Source organism: Ambystoma mexicanum, chromosome 5p, assembly GCF_040938575.1.
Source record: "Ambystoma mexicanum isolate Mex_15411 chromosome 5p, UKY_AmexF1_1, whole genome shotgun sequence".
In the NCBI taxonomy this organism is placed as follows: domain Eukaryota; kingdom Metazoa; phylum Chordata; class Amphibia; order Caudata; family Ambystomatidae; genus Ambystoma; species Ambystoma mexicanum.
Window position 1 is genome coordinate 365,501,189 of NC_090930.1, and position 25,553 is coordinate 365,526,741.

The window sequence follows — 25,553 nt, forward strand, 5'->3', positions numbered from 1 at the left end:
GCACCCGCCTTGCCGCCTCGCCTTTTGCGGGCTGCGGTTCCTGCACCTCGATGCCGGTGCACCTTTAACCAACTCCTCCTGTAACTGACTGCTGCTCCTCAGGCCCCTGGTTGAGCGAATCCTGCTGCATACACCCCAATGGCTGTTGGTCTCTGTCTTTGTCGCCCAAGCTCAACCCTGGGCCGTGGACCCTTTGGCTCTCCTGCTTGTCTCCTGGGACCTCCTCCGCATGCAGATCTCTGGCTGGTTCGCCTATCCTCAGCACCTCCACGTCTCTACCGGTTGCTGACTGGTGCCTCTGCGCCCGGCTCCTTCATTTCCCGCCAAACCGCTCTTCCTCGGGCGAATTTCAGCTTCTCTGCCCCGGCGCCCGCACTCCCAGGGCCCCAAGCTGCGGTAGTCCTCTGGTGAGTCTGTCACCTCGGACCTGGCTGCATCGGCCCCCATCAGCCCACCTCTCATCTTTTGGGCTGCGGCTTCTCCATTCTGGTGCCCGAGCTCCTGGGTCCTTCTGTGCCGGCTGCTTCTGCACCCACCTTGCCACCTCGCCTCTTGCGGGATGCGGCTCTTCCACCTCGACGCCAGTGCACCTTGATCCAAAGCCTCCTGTTGCTGACTGCTGCTCCTCAGGCCCCGGGCTGAGTGAATCCTGTGACGGTCTGTTACCTCGGAGCCTGCTGCACCGCACCCACCAGCCCGCTCTTCCTCTGTTGTTTGTTGCTCCTCCACTTTGGCTCCTGTGCTCCTGAGCACTACTGTGTCTTCCACTCCCGCACCCACTTGCTGCCTCACCTCCTGCGGTTTGCGGCTCCTCCTCATCAACGCCTTTTCTCCTTGCAGCAACGGCTCTTGTCACTGTCTACTGCTCCCGAGGCCGCTGGCTGACCAAATCCTGTAACAGTCTGCTGCCTCAGAGCCTGGCTACTCTGACACCCGCAAGCCCTCTATTCCTCTTTGGATTGCTGCTCCTCCATTTCACCACCCCTGCTCTCAAGTCCTACAGTGCCTTTTACTCTTGCCCCTCCTGCTGCTCCGCATCCTATGGACTTCATCTCCTCCACCTCAGCGCCTGTGCGCCTGGTACCACCTCTCACTGTCTGAGTGCTCCTATCCCAGCTGCTTTATCACCCCCGTACTGCTCCACTATCCAGGATCTGAGACCTCCGTGTCCAGCTGCTTCTTCACCCATCGTACGGCTCCTCCTTTGACGGGGACAGCCCCCCTCTGTGATGGCTCTCCTTGACTCCACCAGTAGTGGGCCACAGCCTCAGAGTCCTTCCAATGGCTATCTACTGGCCCGCATCGTTCCGACAGCTATCTACTGGCCCACATCGTCTACTGTGACCCACCTACCGCCTATTACTGACTGTGTTCTCACCTGATTTCACCTGCTCGCCTCTTGCTGCCGTTCTTCACTCTTTACCTCCTTACCTCTGCTACCCTCACCATCCCCCGGCATGCTTCTACCGCTAAGGCCTCACCTGCTCGCCTCCCGTCGCATCATCCCTCATCTGTAGCTGGCTGTGCTGTGCCCCTGCTCTCACCTGTTTCATCTGCAGTGGCTTTTCCCACGTTCCCTACTCCCTGCGGACTCTTCTCCTCGTCCGCGGCAACTGACTACTGTGCCTTCCTGTGGGCTCATCTCCTCGCTGCTTCAGGTCTGCTTTTACCATTGAGGGATCACCAGCTCACCCTCTGCCTGCTCCGTCATCTGCAGCTTCCTCTACACCTACTCCTACTGCCTTCCTAGGACCCGCCTCAACTACAGTGACCTGCCTCTTCTCCATCCTACCTCCCCAGGACTGCTTCCTCTATTGCCGGCTCACCTAAAGTAACCTTCCTATTCACTCTCCCTGTTATGCTTTCTCCTCTGTCTCAACTCCGACACTCTCCTTCAACCTCCATTTTCCCCCCACCTCTTCCCCCTCACTTTCCTCTACATTCTTCTAATGGCCATCTCCTCTCTCCATCTTCCCCTCTCCTCCCTCACCCTCTCTATCCCTCTCCCCAACACCTCACCTCATCACCGCAACCTTATCTATCCTCCTCTCACTAACACCTCTAATTCCTTTGATGTTGCCCTTTGGAACACCAGGTCCATCTGTAATAAAACCTCTGCCGTTCTTGACCTATTCATTCGCCTTAACCTACAATTTCTCTGCATTACTTAAACCTGGATCCCTCCTCACAACACCTCTGTTCCTGCCTCCCTCACCTGCTCCGCCTCTTCCTTTGAACATGTTCCCCGCACCACTGGCCGTGGTGGTGGTCTTGGCCTCCTGTTTCGCCAACACTTTACCTCTTCTCCATCCCCTACTTCTCTACCCTCTTTCCCCTTCTTTGAATACATGTTCAAAATCTTTAATTCCCCTCATTCTATCTCCTTCCTCATCATCTACCGCCCCCCCGGGCCAGTTGCTCCTTCTATGAGGACATTGACCATCTCCTCAGTCTTATTTCCACCAGTCCCACTCCACTTCTTCTTCTTGGTGACTTTAACCTTCACCTCTCTTCTAAGCCCCCTCCTCTCCTCTCATCTCCATCCTCGACTCTTACCTCCTCTCTGCCCCTCCGTTCCCCTCCGACCCACCAATCTGGCGCTACTATTGATCTCATCTTTACTTCTTCCTTCTCTGCCTCCCCATCTCCTCCCATGACACCTACCTATCTGATCACTCCCTAATTTCTTTTTCCCTCTCCCCACCCTCCCCCTCTCCTCCTCCCCCTCTATCCTTTACCTCCTTTCTCCGACGTGACCTATGCTGCTTTAACCCCTCCTGATTTCTAGCATCCCTCTCCTCTTTCCTCCCCATCCCAATTCTCCTCTACCTCTGCCTCTGATGCTTCCTCCACCTTATCTCTCTACTACTCTTGATCTTCTCCACCCCCTCTCTCCATTTCGCCCCTCTCACAAACCTCCTTAACCCTGGCTCTCTTCTCATCTCTCCTCTATGTGCCGCCTCCTTAGGCGCCTTGAACGTCAGTGGCTCAAACACCCATCCCCCTCTAACCAATCTGCTTATTTCTCCTATCATACCCTCTACGATTCATGCCGCAACTCTGCGAAACGCACCTACTACTCTGACCTTCTCCAGTCTCATTCCTCTCACCCTTGTCGCATCTTTCAAACGTTAGCCCGACTTCTCTGTCCCTCTACTCCTGATCCCTCCACTACCTCCTCTCTCTTTGCTACTGATCTTGCCTCCTCCATTTCTAGCAAAGTCCTCAATATCCGCCAAACTATCATTTCCTCCCCCTCCTACTATCCTCCCTCCCCTCCTCCTTCCCCTACTACCTGCGCTAAGTCCTCTTTTGCACCGGTCACACATTCTGATGTTACTCTCCTCCTATCCTGCACTCATCCTACTGCTTCCCCTTGTGATCTTATTGCCTCTCCCCTCATCCCTAAAATCTACCCCCTTCTCATTCTCTACCTCACCTCTTTCTTCAACATCTGCCTCTCAACTTCCACCTTCCCTTCTCCTTTTGAGCACGCTACTATCATCCCTATTCCCAAAAAACCCTCTGCCAACCCCCATCTTGCCTCCAATTATCGCCCCATCTCTCTTCTACCCTTCCTTTCTAAACTTCTTGAGCGTATTGTCTATTCTCAACTCTCCTCCTTCATCTCCAACCACTCACTTCTTCCCTCCACCCAATCCGGCTTCTGCCCACGGCACTCTAGTGAAACTGCCCTCACCTCTGTTCTCAACACTCTCCTACCAGCACGCTACGCAAAGCACTCCTCTATCCTTATTCGCCTTGACTTCTCTGCTGTTTTTGATACTGTTGACCGTCCTCTTCTCCTCATCTCCCTCTCATCATTTGGCTTTAAAGACAACGTTCTTAACTGGCTCTCCTCTTACCTTTCTAACCGTACCATCTCTGTCTCCTTGGGTGGCTCCTCCTCCCCTTCTTTTCCTCTCAACTATGAAGTTCCCCAAGGCTCTGTTCTTGGCCCTTTTCTCTTCTCACTCTACACCTCATTCCTAGCTCCTATTATCTACTCTTTTGGCACATCCCACCACTTCTATGCTGATGACACCCAGCTCTTCCTCTCCTTCTCCTCCTTCTCTCCTGACATTCATGATAAACTCTCTTCTTGCCTCTCTGCTATTAAATCCTGGATGTCCTCACACTTCCTCACTCTGAATACTGACAAAACTGAGCTCCTTTTCTTTCCTGCTACCACTGTTCCTCCTCCCTCCCTTCCCCCCTTCATTCTCTTTCCCCCCACCCAGCCCTCCATCTCTCCCCATTCCTGCAACCTCGGTCTCCATCTTGACCCTCACCTCTCTCTATCTCACCACATTTCTATCACTGCTAAATCCTGTTGCTTTCACCTCTATAACATTTGTAAAATTCGACCCCTCCTTACCTTCCACGCCACTAAACATTTAATTACTTCCCTCCTCTTCTCCAGACTCTTCTACTGTTCCTCCCTTCTCTTTGGTCTCCCCTCCTCTCATCTCTCCCCTCTCAAATCCATCTACCACTCTGCCATCCGCTCCCTATGCCTTCTCTCACCTCCTGATTCCATCTCATCCTCCCTCAGCTCTCTAGGTTGGCTTCTCTTCTCTTTCCACTCCCAACTCAAGTTCAAGTTCCTCTGTCTTGTCTTCAAATCCCTCTATGATCTTGCTCCCCCTTACCTCTTCTCCCTTCTTTCCTTCTACACCCCTTCTCGTCCTCTCCGCTCTGCTAATCTTTTCCTACTCTCTCCTCCTCCTCCACCCTGTGCCCCCTCCCACTTCCGCTCCTTCCAACTCCTTTCTCCTGAGAAAGTCTGTTCCTTTCTCAGGGAGAAGAATCTGATCCTTTCTCAGGGAGAAGAATCTTCCTCGACTGCACCAGTCCATAGAATCCCAGCAGCTGCCTCACAGGCCATACAGAATGCTGTTGACCCTTACCTTTTGAGGGTCACAGTACTATATCTGTACTGCGATGCACCGTTCTGCTGGGGGGCAGTTTTGTAGTGCTTTCCAGTCTGCGGTCAAGGAGCACGAGAAACACTGCCAGCTACCTTAAATTTAAGATCCACCCAACATCTTCCCCTGTTCACCTGCCCCTCCATCTCTGTGGTTGCTGCCCTTTCCCTGCATCCCCCGTTGCCTCTCCACCTTACCCTGCTTCTACAGAAAGAAAACCAAAAAAATCCCCAAAAATTACTAAATCACTGAACATGAAAATGGTTCTTTTAGGATCTACTTTTCACAGTCAAAAAAATAGAACTGAAAAAAACAAACAGAGGATCCTTTGCAGCCTGCATAATCCGCAGACGGCACGGTAGTCTGAGGAACTCTGGACCATTCCAGGCGTGGGGTGGGAGACTTAAAATCATTTTAATTGTTTTTCTTTAAAAAATGGTTACTCTTAAAATAACCTTTTTTTTCAATTCCTGGCTTTTATATATTTTTTTGATTATGTGATTTTTATGTGCTGAACTAACAAATGGTCCACTGAACTTAATTATTCGTGCTATCTGTTGCGTAAAATGCTTCTACTTTTTTCTGTTTTTCCTTTTTGTTTAATTCAACTACTAAGAAATTCTTGAATCCATATTGTATGTGTTCACAAAAACTGCTTCAATGCATTTTGAAAGTTTTCAAGTAAAATATGCTTGCCCGCATCAGTCAGATGCACGCCATCTCTTTGAAAAATATTCACAATATAGACATTTTCATTATGATAAGATGTCATGCCAACATCTTTAAAAAAAAAGCATATACAACTTTGTCCACATTGCGCCACTCCCTCATTAGCTGCTTTCAATTGGTGGACAAAATACATTTGAATGCATGCATATTTGTGCTATGCGAGAAAAGACAATCTTTCCACGTGGAAACAGTTCCACCAACTTTCCAAATGTATCCTTCATTGCAAACTGCAATAAAATTCCAGTCAAATAGCCCAAAAGTTTGCCTGCACAGTGAACAAAAATGATGTTGGGATGCTTGAAAGTAACCATATTCTCACAAAACGGGAGCAAGTCCACCCACTTCATTCTTTGAACTCATACCAGAAAATGTCAAAGTCTTCAAATCCAAGATTTGCACATAATTCACAGTGCTCACAATGCACCTTCAACCAATGGACTCAAGAATGGCCTACAATCCAGACAGTCAGCTTCCTTAAAGCCATAGCCATAGCTATCTTCACAGCACACAACAAACATAACTCTTGCTACCCAGTCTTCTCGCACACCACATCCAGCAAACCTGATTGGCTGATCCCCAATGACTGTGGATGATCATGACCGTCCAAAGTCTCTACAGTCACCTTTCTATTCTAGGAATCCTTAAAAGACACAGATGGCACATGCAGTGTCCACGGACTACCGTCTTGTCTGCGGACGGCATGGTCAATTTATGGGGGTTGGGAGGTTTACACTCAAGTTAAAAAATGTTTTTTTTACAATGGTGGCTCTTAAAAGAGCCTTTTTTAGGTTTTCCATTTGTTTTCCCTAATTTGTATATCCTACACCTACTAACAAATGCTTTACTATGCACTCCACATTATCCCATTTAAGCATTTCACATGAACTTTTTTAAAGCATTTTTAAAATTGAAAAGAAAAATGTGATTCCCAACATTATTTAAATGCACTCCATTGCTCCGAAGAGTATTTACACCATCCAACATGATATTTTCATTCTCTAAAGATGCCATCCCTGAAGCAAATAAAAAAACATATACACCTTTATAAAAAAAGCTTCCTAGCTTGTTCCATGTCTGGATTGAATGCATTTGTACATCTACATATTTGCCTTGGATTAATTGCAGAAAAAATAATCTGCACATTTGGAAACAGTTGCATTAGGCTTTTCAAGAAATCCTTAATGTCAAACTGCAAGGATACAGCAGTCACATGGCCCAAACCGATCCGTCCACAATGAACAATCATAATGTCTGGATGATTAAAGTGAATCATACGCTCACATAATGATAATACAGTTGCCCGGTTTACCCCAGAAACCACATGCCAGGAAACTTCCACTTCTTGCAATCCAATATTCCCACATATGCCGGAACATTCATTATAAACCTTCAATGCTCGCATCCAACAATCTCCCACCATCCACACATTCTGATTCTTAATAGCAATAGACATATCCATCTTCAATGCACAAAACAAACAACAAACCTGCTACTCTGCCTTCCTATAAACCATAACCACAATTGTGATTGGCTAATCCCCAATGTCTTCTTTCCATGTCAGGCATCATTAAAGAACCCGGCTGGCATGTCTAATGTCTGCAGACTACCTCAGTATATGCGGACATCTTAGCACAAGGCAGCCCTTCCACCATTGCTGCTTTCATGTGTGTAACACTCCCTCATTGGCTGCTTTCAAAAAGTCACATATCCATCTACCAATCACAACCAAAAACCCTCCACATAACCCTGTCAGCTCAGTTCAACACTTCAGATGTACACTTGAACTATCTCCTGTTAATCACAGCCACCTGCATCAGAAACTACTGTGAAACTTTCCAAGATTTCTATATGCAGATTCAATAAAATCGACATCTAGAGATAGTACAAGTATGCTTATATTTTTAAAGTATTATTTTTAACTCTATTACACATGTGTATATACATGGTTCCTGACAATTCCCCTGTAATAAGCTTCTTAATAAGCATATTCTCTTTTTTAACAACTCAATCAAATGCCATGTATTGCAGAATTCAGTACTTGCTCCCATCAAGTGGAAGCTACAATGCTGTGCATTTAAAAATGGGAGCAGTTTTATGAAAGTAAAAAAAAAGGCATGTGTGCACTTACAGCAGCACCATTTTTCATTTCAAATAAATGTCACACTTTCCAACCTCACTCATTACATCCTTTACACTACGACCATTCTCCACCTGCTCACACACATGTGTATACCACCAAAGTATCTATATGCAACACCTCACCTTAAATATCAAGTCCTCTTCTTTCCCAACCTCTATATAAAACACGAAACACTGCTGCAACAACAATCTGCCATTCCATTACCACTAGGCCACAGTTGCCCTATTCTTTAAAAACAATGCAACACATTACACATATTTTGCACTACAAACACAGCACTTCTTTCATTAAAATCAGTGGCACTAAAATAACCTAAACATGTACCTTTTTCGCACACCCATGTTTGCCCTGTTTCTTCTAATGTCCCAAACAGGACTGCTCCTACTCCAATTGTTCTAACAACATAGTCAACATACTTTAGTACACCACCCAAACACAACTGTAATTAGCTCTTTTTCCCAACAACTCCTTCTATCTTCATCAATAACAACCTCTGTTACTAAAGGTACCTGACCATTGCCACATACACCCACTAACTTTCTTTTACAATTACAGGAAAGAAGAAGATTACTGAACACAGCTTCAGAAAAAAGAGAAAAAAAGAACACTCGTCACATCCTACAAAGTAAGTACATTAACATAGCATGTGCATATTTCTAATTGTGACAATGTATTTTCACTATATATTAGCCTGCATTCACAAACTTTCTACTTTCTATTCCAATCCAAACACCACCATTATTACACCCACTTTTTCCCTCAAAACATCATAATGTCCTTACGTATACAATCATACCACCGCTCCCTTACTCACTAACCTAAGCCCATCGCACCTGTACAGTCTCTTAGTCATACAACCTTCCCACCCACACCTATCAACACACTACATAATCACACAGCACTCTATTCATCTATACAGTCATACCCATTCACCCATGCACAATACATATATATATACATTCCATAACTTTCAAACCCAAACTTCCTTTTTTTTCCAACAGGCACCACAGAATGTTTACTTAAAAACGACTCCATAGGAAACAAAGAACAAATAGAGCAGATAGGAATACAAGCAAGTGATATAGTTATCCACCTCTAAAACAATTTATATAAAACATTAACCTCTTAAGTGCCATTGAGGTTCCCCCCCAGTGCCAATGGCTTTTTTTTTAAATCGCGGTATTCACCGCCCAAACCTGCCAACGTTTTCCCCCCTCATTAACCCCTTAAGTGCCACCGACGAGCCGGCTCGTCGGTGGCAACCTGGAGCGGTTTTTACCGACGAGCCGGCTCGTCGCTGGCATTTAAAGGGTTAAAACAAAACAATTAGTAACCTCACAGAACAAAACAAAACCAGCCACCATTAAAACATGTAATGCACCACTTGCAAAAACTAAAAGTAAAGAAACATGTACAGACAAAAGCAGACCTACTAAAGAACCTAGCACTATATCTAACAATGTTAACAGTTAACATAGCCACAGTAAAGCATTCCAAAACATTTATTTTACAAAAAATGTCCACTGTAGAGTTCTTTACAATCTTGTAAAGACAGCTGAAAGATCACGATCAAACCTTAAAAACGAACACAGCAGACTAATCCTCGAAGCTCTAATTGACAGCACATTTCTACTAAAGAGAACAGTGTTTGTATAGATTTTAAACAGAAAAAATCCACAAAATAAAATAAATCAATACATTACAAAAAGTATGTCTAAACATGCACAATGTCAATATATCTTTTCAAACTTCTGTGAAGGTGAATGGATTTATACAATCAGCACAGAACTATTTTTCAATGAATAGGCTTATAAACAAGAACAAAACCCCCAATTCCCATATACAGTAATGGCCAAAGGTATGAATTGGTAGGAGATACCATTATGGCAAAGGAAACCCATATAGAAAAAACATCCACAACAAACTTTCAACCAAATGTTCCTTTCACCCAAACAAACCATCCAGTGTACAAATGCAGCTCATAGTGCAACGTACACCAACAATCCTTCAAATCTTTACGTTAATTTATCAATCACTATGTGAAACTAAAAGACAAAAGTAGAATGAAAACGTTACAAACCATGGACTCCTGTCCTGTGCGCAGCCACACTGGACTGCAAGGACATTCATTAGCCTGCACTTCAGGAACTGCTTGCAAAAGCGTCTTCCACCACATCAAAATGTTAGCAACACACCATTCTGCTATACGGAATCCTGAGCATAGGCCACGCTATTCTCTCTTTGCACTTGAAGCTCTCCTTTCCTCTTGAATCACCACAACCGACGCAGCCACTCGGTTTCAAAGTCACCAGACCCATGAAAAGAGTGACAACGTCTGCCTTTGGCTCCACCTACTCTCCTCCTCCTACTCCACAGCTGACCCCCACCATGACACAGCCCTCGCTAACTTTTACCTCTCTATCTCTAACACCCTCTATACTCTTGCCCTTGTCATGAGGGTCTGACAGAAAGCTTACAAAAAATGCAACTCTTGGTACGACTCCGATGTGGCTGCACTTAAACGCAAGTGTATGGGAACTGAGCAGAAATGGAATTCGTCAGGCAGACCCTCTGACAAACTGGCCTGGCTTCTCCTTCAAAGGCAATATCGACTCTGCATCCACACAAAATAAAGAGTCTTTATTCAAGTCTGCATCTCCACGGCCTCAAACAACACACCCAAACTCTTCAGAGTCTGTAAGGAACCGGTCAATCCTACAGCAGCCTCTTCCTCTGTCACAACCACCCAGGATCGTTGCATGGCCCTGGTTGCACACTTCACTGCAAAAACTCAAGACATCCTTTCATCTCTCACCTAAACACAACACCATACATCAACACCTCTGGACCCTCCACCTGCTCTCCTCTCTTTTCTCACTCCTGTCACACATGATGAGGTCGTCAGACAAGTCTGGTCTATGAAGGCTTCATCCAAACAGGTGGACCCCTGCCCCTCCAGAACCATTAAGGACAACATTGACTCTCTTGCTCCAGCCTTGGCTGATCTCTGCAATCTTTCTTTTTCCACTGGAGTTTTCCCAACCTGTCTGAAGCTTTTCCTTGTACACCGTCTACTTAAGAAACCCACTGCCAACCCCTCAATTCTGGCAAACTACCACCCTATCTCTATCACCCCTTTCCTGGGAAAACTTCTGGAGAAGATAGCTATCTCTCAGCATACCTGTTAGGGAGAAGTCTCATAAATGTGCAAATTTCCCTTAGCTTAGAGACCCCCAGCAACTTTACTGGATTTTGGGAACTTGATTGTTTTACCTGGAAAGAGTGTGAGACTTTTTTGCCACTCTTTCATGTATTTTGATGTGTGTTTTACTTTGTCTTCTTTGGATATGGAGTTTTAGACAACTTTATAGGCATCATCTTTATCTTGTGTGTCACGCAGCACCATCAGTGCATTGGCACAGGGATGTCTTTCAGACGTCCCAAGGTTAAAAAAGCTTCTCTGGGACTGACTACTGTCTCCCAGTGAATGTAAAGTTAAATTGACTTTGCTAGTCTTTTTAACTTGCTAGACCCAGCACACACTGCCTTACAGCAGAGTGCTGGAGGGAATACTTATTATTCCCTATGCCTAGAAAACTCATGTAGCACTCAAATGCTACCCTTTCCTCTCAGAATGGCTGGTGGCAGTGGTATTACCATGATTTTCCCGACCACGACCTGTTTAAACACTCCGGTAGCTAAACTCCACCGGAGCCATGTTTTTCAAGATGGCACCTGAGCCCTCTCTGTAAAAACAGGTTCCGATTGAATTTTTTTGCCATTTCTTTTTGGAAAGGTCCTTCTAGTGTTGTCTCTGTACACCAAACCAGGTTTGGTCCCTTTGTTCATTTGCCTTTTGCGGGCTTCAGTACTGAAGACCCCCTCTGGCGCCTGAATGTTTGGGTTGGACAGGATGTGAGGGAGGTGCTCGAACCTCCCTGTGCTTAGTCTCCTAGAAGACCTGAAAGCACTCTGGCGTGATTGGCTTTGCTGACTGTCCGGCATGGACAGCCACCCTGCCGGGTGAGTGGCAGCCAGGCTGGAATGAATGGGAGAAAACTGTTTAAAAGCAGGTCTCTGGGACTTGGAAGGCAGAGTCGACCACTGGAATGAAAGAACTGAAGACAAGCTGTCTGAATAGCCTAAAACTCCCTCGACAGAGAACCCCCTTCAAGGACGACTTCTTCCCCTGAGCTAGTGGGAACAACCAACTTGCAACCCACCTGGAAATCATCTCCATACTGGTCAACATTTACTTCAGAGTGCTGTTGAAAACCGGATAGCCAGTGAGAAGGATACCAGCTTGTGGACTTTAAGGCACTCACACCTTAAACTGACCTCTTGCCAAGCTTGTGGATCCGTCCCCATGCAGTGCAGGAAACTACCGACGTCCTCCCTCCTGTCCCCACGACAGAGGCCCAGGAACAGCGAGATCTGCAGGAACTGCCAGGAACAATTGCCTCAGCTACAGCTTTTCTTCATTACAAAGGTACTGTGCAAACGCGGTTGAGAAATCCTCTCTGCCGCTGTGAAAATTTGTGAAACTTTCCCAACGTTGGAGACTTGTTTGCTCCTAATCCGACATATAACTCTTTTTCGTGCAAACTACTTCTAAAGAACATTGGCAAAGACTTAACTGTTTACTACCAGAACTGTGCTATCCTATCCAAGACACTGTTCCATTGACTTTGGTCCAGGCCTATTGAATTGAATTGCCTCTTGTAGTGAACTGAAACTATTTGCCCTGCCTGAGAAAGTATTTGTGTTTATTTCTTATAACCTGTGTCTTTTTACTCCCATTTAAAGTTATTGCCATTTTGCTCCCAGTTCAGGGGAGCCTAACTTGTTCAGAAATGTATTGGTTTGGTACTGGAGTGTATTATATTGTGATATTGAGCTGCTTATTACTAGTGGAATGTTTTCTAAATGACTGTGTAAATAAATTAATATTGTTTTACCAAGAAAACTTGAGAAAGTGTGTGTTGGAACCACTGTGATTGCAAGTCCTTTGTGTAACACCTTTTACTGCTTACATCCCTCTTGAGATAAGCCTGGCTGCTCAGCCCTGCTACCACAAAACTGTGTAGTACAGACTTCAGACTCTACCAAAGGTGAGATTGTGCTTACACCTGTAGTCTTAATTGTGTGTAGTGTTCCCAAAGAGTACTGCATTTAATTCTGCCTAACACTGGTGGCAAGTGGTGAGGATAAAATATAGTTGTTACATTAAGAGTGCTGCTCTTACTGTTGTTCAAATAACCTTCACAACGCTAAGCACCACTAGAAAAGCAATTGTTTTATCATGCCTGATATGGATAACTACAGACAGGAGGCCCTAGTCATTTTAACAGTTGATCAACTAAAGGACATGTGTAAAACTAGGACCCTCACTGTTAAAGGCAAAACAAATGAATTGATAGAAAGATTGTTGGAATTTCAGGTCTAAGAAAAAGGTCTGCTATACCTACTTCTGTAGGAAATGTGGAAAATGATGATGAGGATGATAATGTTTCAGAGTCCAACTCAAATGTTATTGATGAGTTAGATGAGGCAGAGGTGTCTCGGGATGTAGGCCCTACTGCACCTCTTCCTGATCTTAGGCCTCAACCTTTAGCCACAGACACCCTACTAGGTCTAGTACTGAGTCCAGAGTTTGTCTCTCTTGAGAGGATGAGATTTGAGTTAGAGTTCAAAAGGCTCCAAGCACAAACTGAAAGTAAATATCAAGAACTTAAACTAAGGGAAATGGAATTACAACATGCTCTTGAAATGAAGAAATTGTCTCTTGAGAATGGTTCTCTCCCAGCGTCTTCTACGTCTTCCAGTCCTAAGAGGCCTCACATGCCCAAAGATGCAGTAAGTATGTATGAGGTTAAGCTTGATATTTTGGATTGGTTGGCTGCTTTTGAATATAACTATAGGATTCAGGAAATTACAGGGAATCAGCTGATTGCTTGGCTTTTGTCTAGGCTACCCCAGGTTGCAACTGATGCTGTAATGGAGGTGGGGGAAATAGACAGGATGGAGTATGAAAATGTGAAACTAGCTTTGATAGCTAGGTTTTGGAAAACTCATTCCCAGTATCTTAAAAGGTTTAGAACCCTCAAAAAGCATTATGGTTGCCCTTAGGCTACCTGGGTGTGTGAATGTTTTAAACACGTAGATGGTTGGGTTAAGGGTTACAGAGTTAACACTTATGAAGGTATGAACAATCTGTTCATGTTAGAGTCTATCTATGATGCCTGCTCTCCTGAGCTCAGACAGAACTTGGCTGCTTCCAAGGAAATTGATCCAAAGAAGTTAGCAAAGGCTGCTGACTTGTGGGTTGCCAACAGTGTTACTTACCCAGATTCTGGGGCTACTCAGAAGGATGAGGGAAAACAGCACAAGAAAGATAACAAAGAAAATTCCAATACCTCCACTCCAAAAGAGTGCCACAAACATAAGAAGGGTAAGCCCCCTGGGAAACCGAATCAGACCAGTGAAACCTCTGGTGCTAAACCAGAGGAAGGCCAGACCAAACCCCCATTTATCAAAACATTTGGGAAATGTTTTGCTTATGGGTCAACTGACCATGTGAAAGGGGATCCCAGACGTAAGGGAAAACCTTCAGGGATCCACAGTGTCTCCTTAGCCTTCTCCCCAGAGGAAGAAGTACACATGGCAAGTGGATACTTTCACCTACTGGCTGAGGAACCCATGAAAGTCTCAGTCATTGTTTCTTTAGTGTCCCTGGGTCTGTGGGAACAACAGAACTTAGATGTCTATAATTCCATCCCAGACAATACCAAAGAATATTACAAAGACAGTGTACTTGTGAATGGTCAGGAGACTCCTGCCATCAGAGACATTGGGGCAAGCATTAGTGTAGTGAATGAATCTTTCTTCAAGGTTGAGGATGTTGCTAATGCACCCAAATACCTCACTGAGCTTGTTGGAGTCCCTGTCCAAATGCTTCCACAGTTACCAGCTCTCATCCAGTGCAATGACATGACTGTAAAGATACCTGTTCGTGTGCAGAGTGAAGTACCTGGGAGAGTCCTGTTGGGGAATGACTTAAAAACTCTTGGAGTTGTATCAAGCACCCCCAGGCCTCCCAGCAAAAGGAAACAGGAGCAGACAAGGAAGGCCAGAGAGAGTACCTTAAAAGAATCTCTAGGGGAAATTAAAGAGGAAACTATAACCCCCAGTCCACAGGAATTACTGACTGATATTCAAAGAAAAAGGAGGAAAAGGGGAAACCTAAAAACGCCAAGAAAAAGCCAGCAAGCACTCCTGTGCTACCTACCAGGACATCCCAGAGAGGACTGTCCACAGTCACACATGTGACTCCTCCACCAGCTGAAGCTGAGTGTGCTGAACAATCAGTACTGGTTGAATCAGCTGCTGAAGATTCAGAACTGGAAGAAGACCTTCCCCCTGTTGGCGATCTGGATCCTACAGACCATACAGAGCTGCAGTATCTACTGGCAGAAGGTGGCCCCTGTAGGGCAGACTTCAGCAGAGGTCAAAGAGAGTGTCCTACTCTTGAAGGCCTTCGCCAACAGGCAGCTTCCCAGCTGGAAGGGTAAGAGCCAGGGAAGCATAGGTTATACTGGGAAGATGGCCTCTTCTAGAGTGAACCAACTGAGTCTATCCCATGGGACTACAGGAGACGTGTAGTGCCTCTAGAGACTAGACATCAGTTCCTATAATTTAGTCCACGAGATTTCTTTGGCTGGTCACTTGAGTTTCAAGAAGACTATGGAAAGTCTTTCTCTGTATTTCTACTGGCCTAAATTGGGGTCTGATGTAGATAAATTCTGTAGGAACTGTCACACTTGTCAGACAACTGGCAAGAGTAGAGCCAAGAATGTGGCACCCTTTGTGTCTCTCCCAGTGGTGGGAGTCCCTTTTAAGAGGGTAGGAATAGACATTGTTGGCCCCTTAGACCCTGCAACCTCTTCTGGCAACAGATTTATCCTGGTTGTAGTAGAAGATGCTACTAGATACCATGAAGCTATACCTATGAGGACTGTTACAGCTCAGGCTGTTGCTAAGGCCCTACTGGTATTTTTACCAGGGTAGGTTTTCCTAAGGAAGTCATCTCTGACAGGGGATGCAATTTTATGTCCCACTACATGCAAGCCATGTGGGAAAACTGTGGCGTTCCAACTGTCTACCATCCTCAGACAAATGGGTTGGTAGAGAGGTATAACTGTACAATGAAGAGCATGATAGGTGCTTTAGAGGAACCCTTAGAAGAAAGTGGGACCTTCTACTGCCATGCCTTCTATTTGCTTACAGAGAAGACCCTCATGAGGGAGTTGGATTCAGTCCCTTTGAGCTTCTCTATGGCCATCCAGTTAGAGGTCACTTGGCCCTAATTAAGGAGGAGTTAGAAAGTGCTGCTTCCCCAAGCCAGTGAGAGTCACTGACTAAGTGATAGGTCTCCATACCAGAATGTCACACATGTTGGCAGACATTAGATAACCTAAAAGCTGGTCAGACTCTGGTGAAGCATTGGCATGACCAGAAGTCCAACATGGTTGAGTTTACTCAAGACAAGCACATTTTAGTTATGGTACCTACAAGGCAGAGGGCCTTACAGGACAAATATATGGGACCCTTCAAGTTGTGGGAAAACCTGGAGAGGTCAACTATCTGGTAGACTTAGGCAATCCTAAGGAGGCTCCCAGAGTCTTTCACACCAACCGTCTAAAAGCTTATATCTCAAGACCAGAAGTAGGAGCTTTGCTTCTAGCTTCAGCCCAGGAGGAGGGGGAGAGTGAACCTCTAACTGACCTACTCAGAGGACAGCCTTTAGATGAGAAGATAGAAGGAGTCAATCTCTCTTCTAATCTAACACTGTAACCACAGGAGGAGTGCACATTTCTGTTAAATCAGTGTGCCTCCCTGTTTTCACTATAACCAGGGTTGACCCCTTGGGGCCAGCATGATATTCTCACTTGTGACTGTTTACCTGTTAAAAGCATAGGTTAGAGAATGTCAGATCATGTAAGAATGCACATAAAGGTAGAGGTCAACCAGATACTTGATCTCAGGGTAATAGAGCCATCTACCAGTCCATGGTCTAGTCCAGTTGTACTAGTGCCAAAGGCAGGATCCAAATAGTTGAGATTCTGTGTGGACTATAGAGCTCTTAATGCAGTCACAAAGACTGATGCCCATCCTTTACCCAGGGCAGATGAACTGGTGGACAAACTTGGTTCAGCCAAGTACCTCAGTACATTTGATCTCACGTCAGTCTATTGGCAAATAGCCCTGACAGACCATGCCAAGGAGAAAACTGCATTCTCCACCCCAGCAGGCCTCTACCAATTTAAGGTAATGACTTTTGGACTAAAGAATTCATCTGCAACATTCCAAAGGATGGTTAATCAAGTTCGGAATGGGATAGAGGACTTCTGCATGGCATACTTGGATGACATTGCAGTGTTCAGTCCTACTTGGAAAGAGCATGTTGACCACTTAGGTTATATTTTGCAGGCTCTTGAGCAGTCCCATCTGACAATAAAGGCAAGTAAAGTGGTCTACCTTGGACATGAGATAGGAGGAGGTGAAATCAAGCCATTGCCTAGCAAGGTACAAGCTGTATAGAACTGGGCCACCCCTACTACTCAAACCCAAGTGAGAGCCTTCCAAGGCCTCACTGGTTACTATAGGAACTTCATAGTGAACTATGGGACCATAGATTCTCCCTTGAATGTAGTCTCCTCCCCCAAATTTCCCAAAAAGGTCAGGTGGAATGAGGAGTGCACTCAAGCATTTGAAGGACTTAAGAAAGCCCTTTGTCAAGCTCCAGTCTTAAGAGCTCCTGACTACAACCAAACCTTCATTGTGCAAACAGATGCTTCCAATACAGGTATAGTTGAAGTTCTGAGTCAGCTGGGTGAGAAAGGTAGGGAGCACCCCATTTGCTTCTTCAGCAGGAAGCTGAAGGAACCAGAAACAAGGTGGGCAACCATTGAAAGAGAATGTTTTGCTATTGTGTGGTCACTGAAGAAGTTTAGACCATACTTGTATGGATCTACTTTTGTGATTCAGACGGACCTCCAACCCTTGAGATGGTTGATGCAAATGAAAGGGGAAAACCCTAAACTGTTGAGATGGTCAATCAGCCTGCAAGGGTTTGATTTCCCCATTGAACAAAGGTCAGGGTGTAACCACCAAAATGCTGATGGTTTCTCCAGGATGTTTGACCAACTGGAGTAAGGAGATTCATCCAGGATATCCAGGATATATAGGAGCGGATTAAATCCTCCTGTCCCTTAGTCTGAGGGGGGCGAGTGTTAGGGAGAATTCTCATAAATGTGTCTAATTTCTCTTACCTTAGAGACCCCAAGCAACTTTGCTGGATTTTGGGGACTTGATTTTTTTTTTTACCAGTTTTACCAGGAAAAAGTGTGAGCCTTTTCCCCCACTCTTTCATGTATTTTGATGTGTGTTTTACTTTGTGTTTTTTAAGTATGGAGTATAAGACAACTCCATATGCACCATCTTTTTCTTGTGTGTCACACAGCACACTCAGTGCAGTTGCACAGGGATGTCTTTCAGACTTCCCAAGGTTTAAAAACCATCTTTGGGACTGACTACTGTCTCCCAGTGAATGTAAAGTTAAATTGACTTTGCTAGTCTTTTTAAATTGCTAGACCCAGCACACACTGCCTTACAGCAGAGTGCTGGAGGGAATATTTAGTATTCCCTATGCCTACAAAACGTATGTACCACTCAACTGCTACCCTTTCCTCTCAGAATGGCTGGTGGTAGTGGTATTACCATGATTTTCCCAACCGCGACCCATTTAAATGCTCCAGTAGCTAAAACCCACCAGAGCCATGTTTTTCAAGATGGACTCTGAGCCCCCGTGTAAAAACAGGTTCCAATCAACTTTTTTTGCCATTTCTTTTTGTAAAGGTCCTTCTAGTGTTTGTCTCAGCATGCCAAACTAGGTTTGTTCCCTTTGTTTGTTTGCCTTTGGCGGGCTTCAGTACTGAAGCCCCCCTCTTGCACCTGAGTGTCTGGGGTGGACAGGATGTGAGGGAGGTGCCCGAAACTCCCTGTGCTTAGTCTCCTAGGAGACCTGAAGGCACTATGGTGTGATTGGATGGCTGACTGTCTGAAAAGGACAGCCACCCTGCTGGGTGAGTGGTAGCCAGGATGGAATGAATGGAAGAAAACTGTTTTAAAGCAGGTCTCTGGGACTTTGAAGGCAGAATCAACCACTGGAATGAAAGAACCGAAGACGAGCTGAAGGAAGCCGACTGCTGCAACTCCTGAACCATTGATTTGCCCGGTGAAGCTCTGCTGCAGGTCCAAATAGCTTGAAACTCCCTTGACAGAGAAGTCCCTTCAAGGACGACTTCTTCCCTTGAGCTTGTGGGAACAACCAACTCGCAACCACCTGCAAACCATCTCCATACTGGTCGAATTTTCTTCAGAGTACTGTTGAAAACCGGATAACCAGTGAGAAGGATACCAGCTTGTGGACTTTAAGGCACTCACACCTTAAACCAAAGTTTTGCCAAGCTTGTGGATCCGTCCCTGTGCAGTGCAGGAACCTCCAAACGTCCTTCCTCTTGTCCCCACGACTGAGGCCCAGGAACAGAAAGATCTGCTGGAACTGCCAGGAACAATTGCCTCAGCTACAGCTTTTCTTCATTACCAACGTTCTGTGCAAACCCGGTTGAGAAATTCTCTCTGCCGCAGTGAAACTTTGTGAAACATTCCAAGCTTTGAAGTCTTGTTCACTCCTAATCTGACATATAACTCTTTTTCATGCAAACTACTTATAAAGAACATTGGCAAAGACTTAACCGTTTACTACCAGAACTGTGCTATCCTATCCAAGACACTGATCCAATGACTTTGGTCCAGGCCTATTGAATTGAATTGCCTCTTGTAGTGAACCAAACTATTTGCCCTTCCTGAGAAAGTATTTGTGTTTAATTCTTACAACCTGTGTCTTTTTACTCCCATTGAAAGTTACTGAAGTGCCATTTTGCTCTCATTTCTGGGGAGCCTAACTTGTTCAGAAACGTATTGCTTTGGAACTGGAGTCTATTATAGTGTGATATTGAACTGCTTATTGCTAGTGGAATGTTTTTTAAATGACTGTGTAAATAAATTAATATTGTTTTACCAAGAAACCTTGAGTAAGTGTTTGTTTGAACCAATGTGATTGCAAGTCCTTTGTGTAACACCTTGTACTGCTCACATCCCTCTTGAAATAAGCCTTGCTGCTCAGCCCTGCTACCACAAAACTGTGTAGTACAGACTTGTACCAAAGGTGAGATTGTGCTCACACCGGTAGTCTTAATTGTGTGTAGTGTTCCCTAAGAGTACTGCATATAATTCTGCCTAACATCACCCTCACACTGAATCTGCTAGTTGTCTCAACGACCAAAAATCTCTCTTTAGAGCATCCATAGGCATGGAAAGTGCTCTCTTGAACACCATTCAAGACCTGTTCTCAAATCTTGACACTAACACTCCCTCTGTCCTCATTCTTCTTGATCTCTCCTCTGCCTTTGACACGGTAAACCACAACATCCTGATCTCACATATCCGTGACACCCTGGGAATCACAGGTCCGGCTCTTGCATGGTTAACCTCCTTCCTTTCCGACCGCCCATCCCAGGTGGAAATGGGGTCCTTTCTCTCTACTATCAGTCTTTCAACCTGTGGTGTTCCTCAGGGTTCTAACCTATCCCCCTGGTTCTTCAATGTATACATGGCTGCTTTGTCACGTGTGATTGCCACTTTCATATCTAACTTCCAGTGTTATGTGGATGACATGCAACTTTCCTTCAGGCTACCCTCAGCCACGTCATCTACCTCGCTCATATCTGACTGTCCACAATTCAGTCATGGTGTGCTGCGAACAATCTCTGCCTCAATGCCAGTAAGACTGAGAATGTTTGTATTGGAACTTCTGCTCCCCCTTTCCCACTCTCACTCTGGCCGACCTCCCTTGGCCCTGCGCCAACAACCACATGCAAGGCAAAAAACCTTGGGGTCATCTTTGACTCCACTCTCTCCTTCTTCACTCAGATCTCGGACATCTGTAAAAGTCCAACTACCATCTGCACCTCATCGAGGTACTCTTCCTTTTCTCACCTTCCCCCAGCGGCTCACTGTCTACTGAGCCCTGGTTCTCTCAAGTCTGGACTACTGCAACAGCCTCTTTCTCATCCTGTCTGCCTCTGCTTTGTTCCCTCTGCAAATCATTCAGAACAGAACTGCAAGACTTATACTCGGCCTCAAGCCCAGGCACCACACCTCTCTGGAGCTGAAATCTCTCCACTGGCTCACCATGGCTGCAAGGACCGAGTCATGACCCTCTTCTTTGTCCACAAGGATTTCTGGGGCCCGAGACCTACCTATCTGCAACAATGTCTACCTAAATACTGTCCTTCCAGAGCCCTCCACTCATCCACCTCCAACATTCTGCAAGTGAGCTGGTTCTACAAGAAGAGGTTTGGAGGGAGTTCTTTATCCTCTGCAGGGGCCTCCCTCTGGAACAGTCTCCATGCCATCCTCCGTCTTGAGCCTGATCACCTTACATTCCAGAACCTCCTTAAAACATTCCTCTTCTCCTCTTCCTTCTCTCTCCCCCTTCTGCAGAGGGAGAGGCCCTGCAAACCTCTCCCTCTGCTCTACCCTTCTCTGTATCCTTTTTCAGCCAACTGGTGTACCTCTGAGTCTCACAGGTCCCTAGTCCCTGGCATTGTTACTGCACTTGGTCAATGACCCATGAGAGTAGCATCTCTCATCACTTAACCCTGCTTCTGACTGGGCGCACTTGGTCCCCCACCCCCTCCGGCACTTGCCCTATCGTCTGTGCACTTGCACGATCTGAATGTACCATGCTTTGAACACTGTCTATCTTGTCCCCTTGTCTCCCATCCAAGCATGGTGGCACCTCAATGCACTTGGAAAAACTGCAGAATCATGTCAGACCTATTTGCTCTTATCTTCACAGTATACACTTGCTCTGCCTTTGAAGACTTGTATCGTTCAGAAATTCAAGGGCTCTGAATTACTGTTGTTTTTTCCATCTGTTCCCTCCCTCCTTCAGCACTTTGAAACACTTGCTTTGTGCAAAGGCGCTTTACAAATAAACATTTCCATGCCATTACCATACCATAGTCTATACTATGCAAACCTTCCTGCTCTAGAACTGCAACATGTAAATAACATTCTCCTATATCGAACAGCCAAAGAACTACTTCAAGAAATAGAGCACATCCAAAGTAAATATTTTGCAACTGAAGTTGACTGAAGTTGATTCAGAAAATTCAGTAAATTCAGAAAGCATCAGTGAAAGCCTCCAAAAACACCAACCTCCAAACAAGCACATACTAAAAAGAAATAGCTAAGTTTCAAAACACCTCTGCTGAAATGCCAGACCAAATATGTGCCTGTTGTCACATAACTCTTTTATAAAAGGGGCACAACAATATTATATAAACACTATAAAATAGAATGCAATGAGAATCCCAATGCTTGTAATTAGCTTTATATCTAACAGCAGAAAATAAATTCCAAATAACTCACCCCTCAATAGTTTGCACGTACTAGAATACAAAGCTTGGCAACAACCAAATGCCATCATGTGCTGTCACTAATAAATTATAAATATGCCCACTTTCAAAGGCTGTCCAACAACTTAACTTGTATGAGAGCATTATCATCCAAAAAGTACACCCCTTTCAAGCTATAATACACCTTCAACCGAAAACGGCCAAATTGCCTCCATCTGAGTGACTAAAAGGCATCCCTGGCAAAGAAGTATATTTGCCATTAAATATTAAAGAAAATGGAGAAACTCTGGGAGTACACCAGCCAATAGATCAATCTTTGATGGTATTAATTAATGGTGTACCAACAAAAGAAAAACAAATTTGGCAACAACTAGTCAACTTAAACAAAGTAAGACAAGCCTTTCAATATCTGAACAAAAACAATGAATACTACAAAAATATAAACATACAGGAAAACTTGATATGATATGAAATGATATGTTATTTATAACACACCTTTACACAAGTGTTTCAAGGCGCCTATACACTAGTGTTAAAGAAAAGCCACCCAAATAATACAAGATTCTCCAGCACCTGGCCAATTTGGACATGTAGATCCTGTTAGTACGGCCAGCATTTTAGACCTGTATACAATTCACCCACTACACTCCAAAGAAACCATTGAAGATGCATTAGAAACATATCAACTGCATCAAGCCAATGGATCCCCCAATGAGCACATGGGAAAAAAAAGTGCAGACACACGTTCATTTCCTCTACTCCTCCTACTGGAAATGTAGGACTGTATGATGAAAGATCCACTCAAATTACTACATCAGAATATCGCTGTGTTCAAATGTATTCTGAAGACCCCAGATTCAGACAAAATGTAGAATACATTTTCCACCTCCTGTTCGAACATGAACTAACATGTCCGTTACGCAACTACTTCAAAATATAAAAGACAAAGATAAAGTTTTGCATTCAAGTATCACAAATATCTTTGCAAACATGTGTGGTACAAAAGAATACTGGTTCTGATGTTATCCTGATGTACGTTGCATGCTAAGGAACCTAGGCCCACCCACATGGTTTGTTACTTTAAGTTGTGCAGTATCCACGTGGAATAACTTGCATGACTTCTTGCGCACTGCAAACCAAAATAAAGAGGGAATAGATCAAAAAAAGCAACATGTGAAATCTGTTCTCTTCACCCTGTCAATGTATCAAGGTACATTCATCATCGCTACATTGCGTGTTGCACTTCATCTGCAATAAAACGACCCTTCTGCTCAGAGAAATAGAACACTTCATTTGGAGAAAAGAATATCAACTCAGAGCAGCACCACACATCCACATGCTTTTGTGGATAAAGGATACTACCAAATTTGGCCATAACAGTGATGCCACTGTTTTACAGTTTATTGAAAAATATGTTACCTACAACATCCTTTCAGAAACCACACATAGGGGGTCATTACGACCCTGGCGTTAAGGGTTTAACGGCGCCATAAAAGGTGTTGGCGCCGTTAAAACCTTAATTCCTGATTACGAGGTCCCTTTGCGGCGCCCGACCTTAACGGCTGGTTTGGAAAGGGACTTTGCGGTACCGTAATTACCGCCTTCCCCAGTCCCATTGAGCCCTATGGGGCAAAAATGGGAATGGGGAAGGGCCAATGGTAAATGGGGAATTACCACCCCGCCAGCCTTGGAATTTCCCCATTTATTATTGGCAGACTCGTTACAATACCGGCAGCAACCATGGTGCTAATAGCGCCATTGGTTACCGCCAGTGTTGTAATGAGGGCCACAGTGACCTAAGCACACACATCTTACACTTTGAAAAATATAAGTGTGGCAAGTACTGCCAGCATAGATATAAAAAACAAAGGTAAATACTATATCAAATGTCGCTGTAAACTGCTTGATGTCTTCTGTTGGACACATAGTAAAAGGCAAATCCCCTACAAACACATACAACATTAAAAATGATTACAATGCAATTGTTGCCCTCTTGTGGAATGCAAATATAGACATATAATATATTGCAGACAACTCCACTGCAGTCGCAAGATATGTCACCAAAGCTGAAAATACAGAGCAAAAAGACCTGTGGGATGACATATCATCTGTGAAAACACTGTCACAAAAATGCTACAAAGCTGCAGACTGTTTAAGAGGTACAGCCTTATATTCATGGAGTATTCTGCAGGGAAAAAAGAGACTTGCACAGGAAATTGGGCGCAAAACACCCATTCACAGATGCATGGAAAGCAATGTACGGGGCAGACCCAGGACTTGCAAAGAATACGCGCCGGTCCACTGTGACGCAACAAATGCCTTGCGCAAGACTCCAAGAGGAGGTGTGCCGTCCTGCGCAGCTACCTAAAAAGGGGGTGGAACACACGGAATGAGGAAGAACAAGTGAAAATGTGGGCATCACAAGGGACATTCCACCATCAAACAATCGCACTGCCCATATGCGCACAAAGCAAACATATTCATGGAATTGAACAAGGAATGCTGGTTCGCCTAAATGCATGCGCAAATCCCAATACATCTACGCTAAGCAATAGCAGGCATAAACGTCAATGTGCACACTAACAATGCATAAAAAGCATGCACGCACAACAAACGCACAGATACAGCCACAACAAATGCGCCGTTTTTTTGCAGCAATCATCCAGGAACACAGCAGGGTTAGAAGGATATCTAGAATCTGGATCTTCCACCCACAGACCAGCTTTTTTGGGATGGCTGATGACCAGGTCTATGGCAAGTATAGGTTCCCCCCCTATATCATCATAGACCTGATGAGGCAGTGGGAAGAGGACCTCACATCACCCACCATGTGCTCCCAAGCACTGCGCCCCTTGTGAAAGGTGCTCACTGCTCTGCATTTTTTGGCCATTGATTCATTTGAGCGGACCACCACCATAGTAGGTGGCATCTCCCAGTCTATACAGTCGTGCTGCTTAGCAATGTGCAGGTCTTAGCAATCATAACTGCATGTCCTTCTGTCCGCCGGTGTATCTATATTACCAGAACACCGGCAAAAAGGCAAGCAGTTGTTCAGGATTTTTATGGGGTGTCACACTTTCCAAAAGTGCTAGGTGCAAATGATTGCACCCATGTTGCTCTTCTTCCACCTATAGAAACAGAGCACATCTACCACAACTGGAAACATTGGCAGTCCATCAATGTTCAGGTTGTTTTTGATGCCAATGGCTT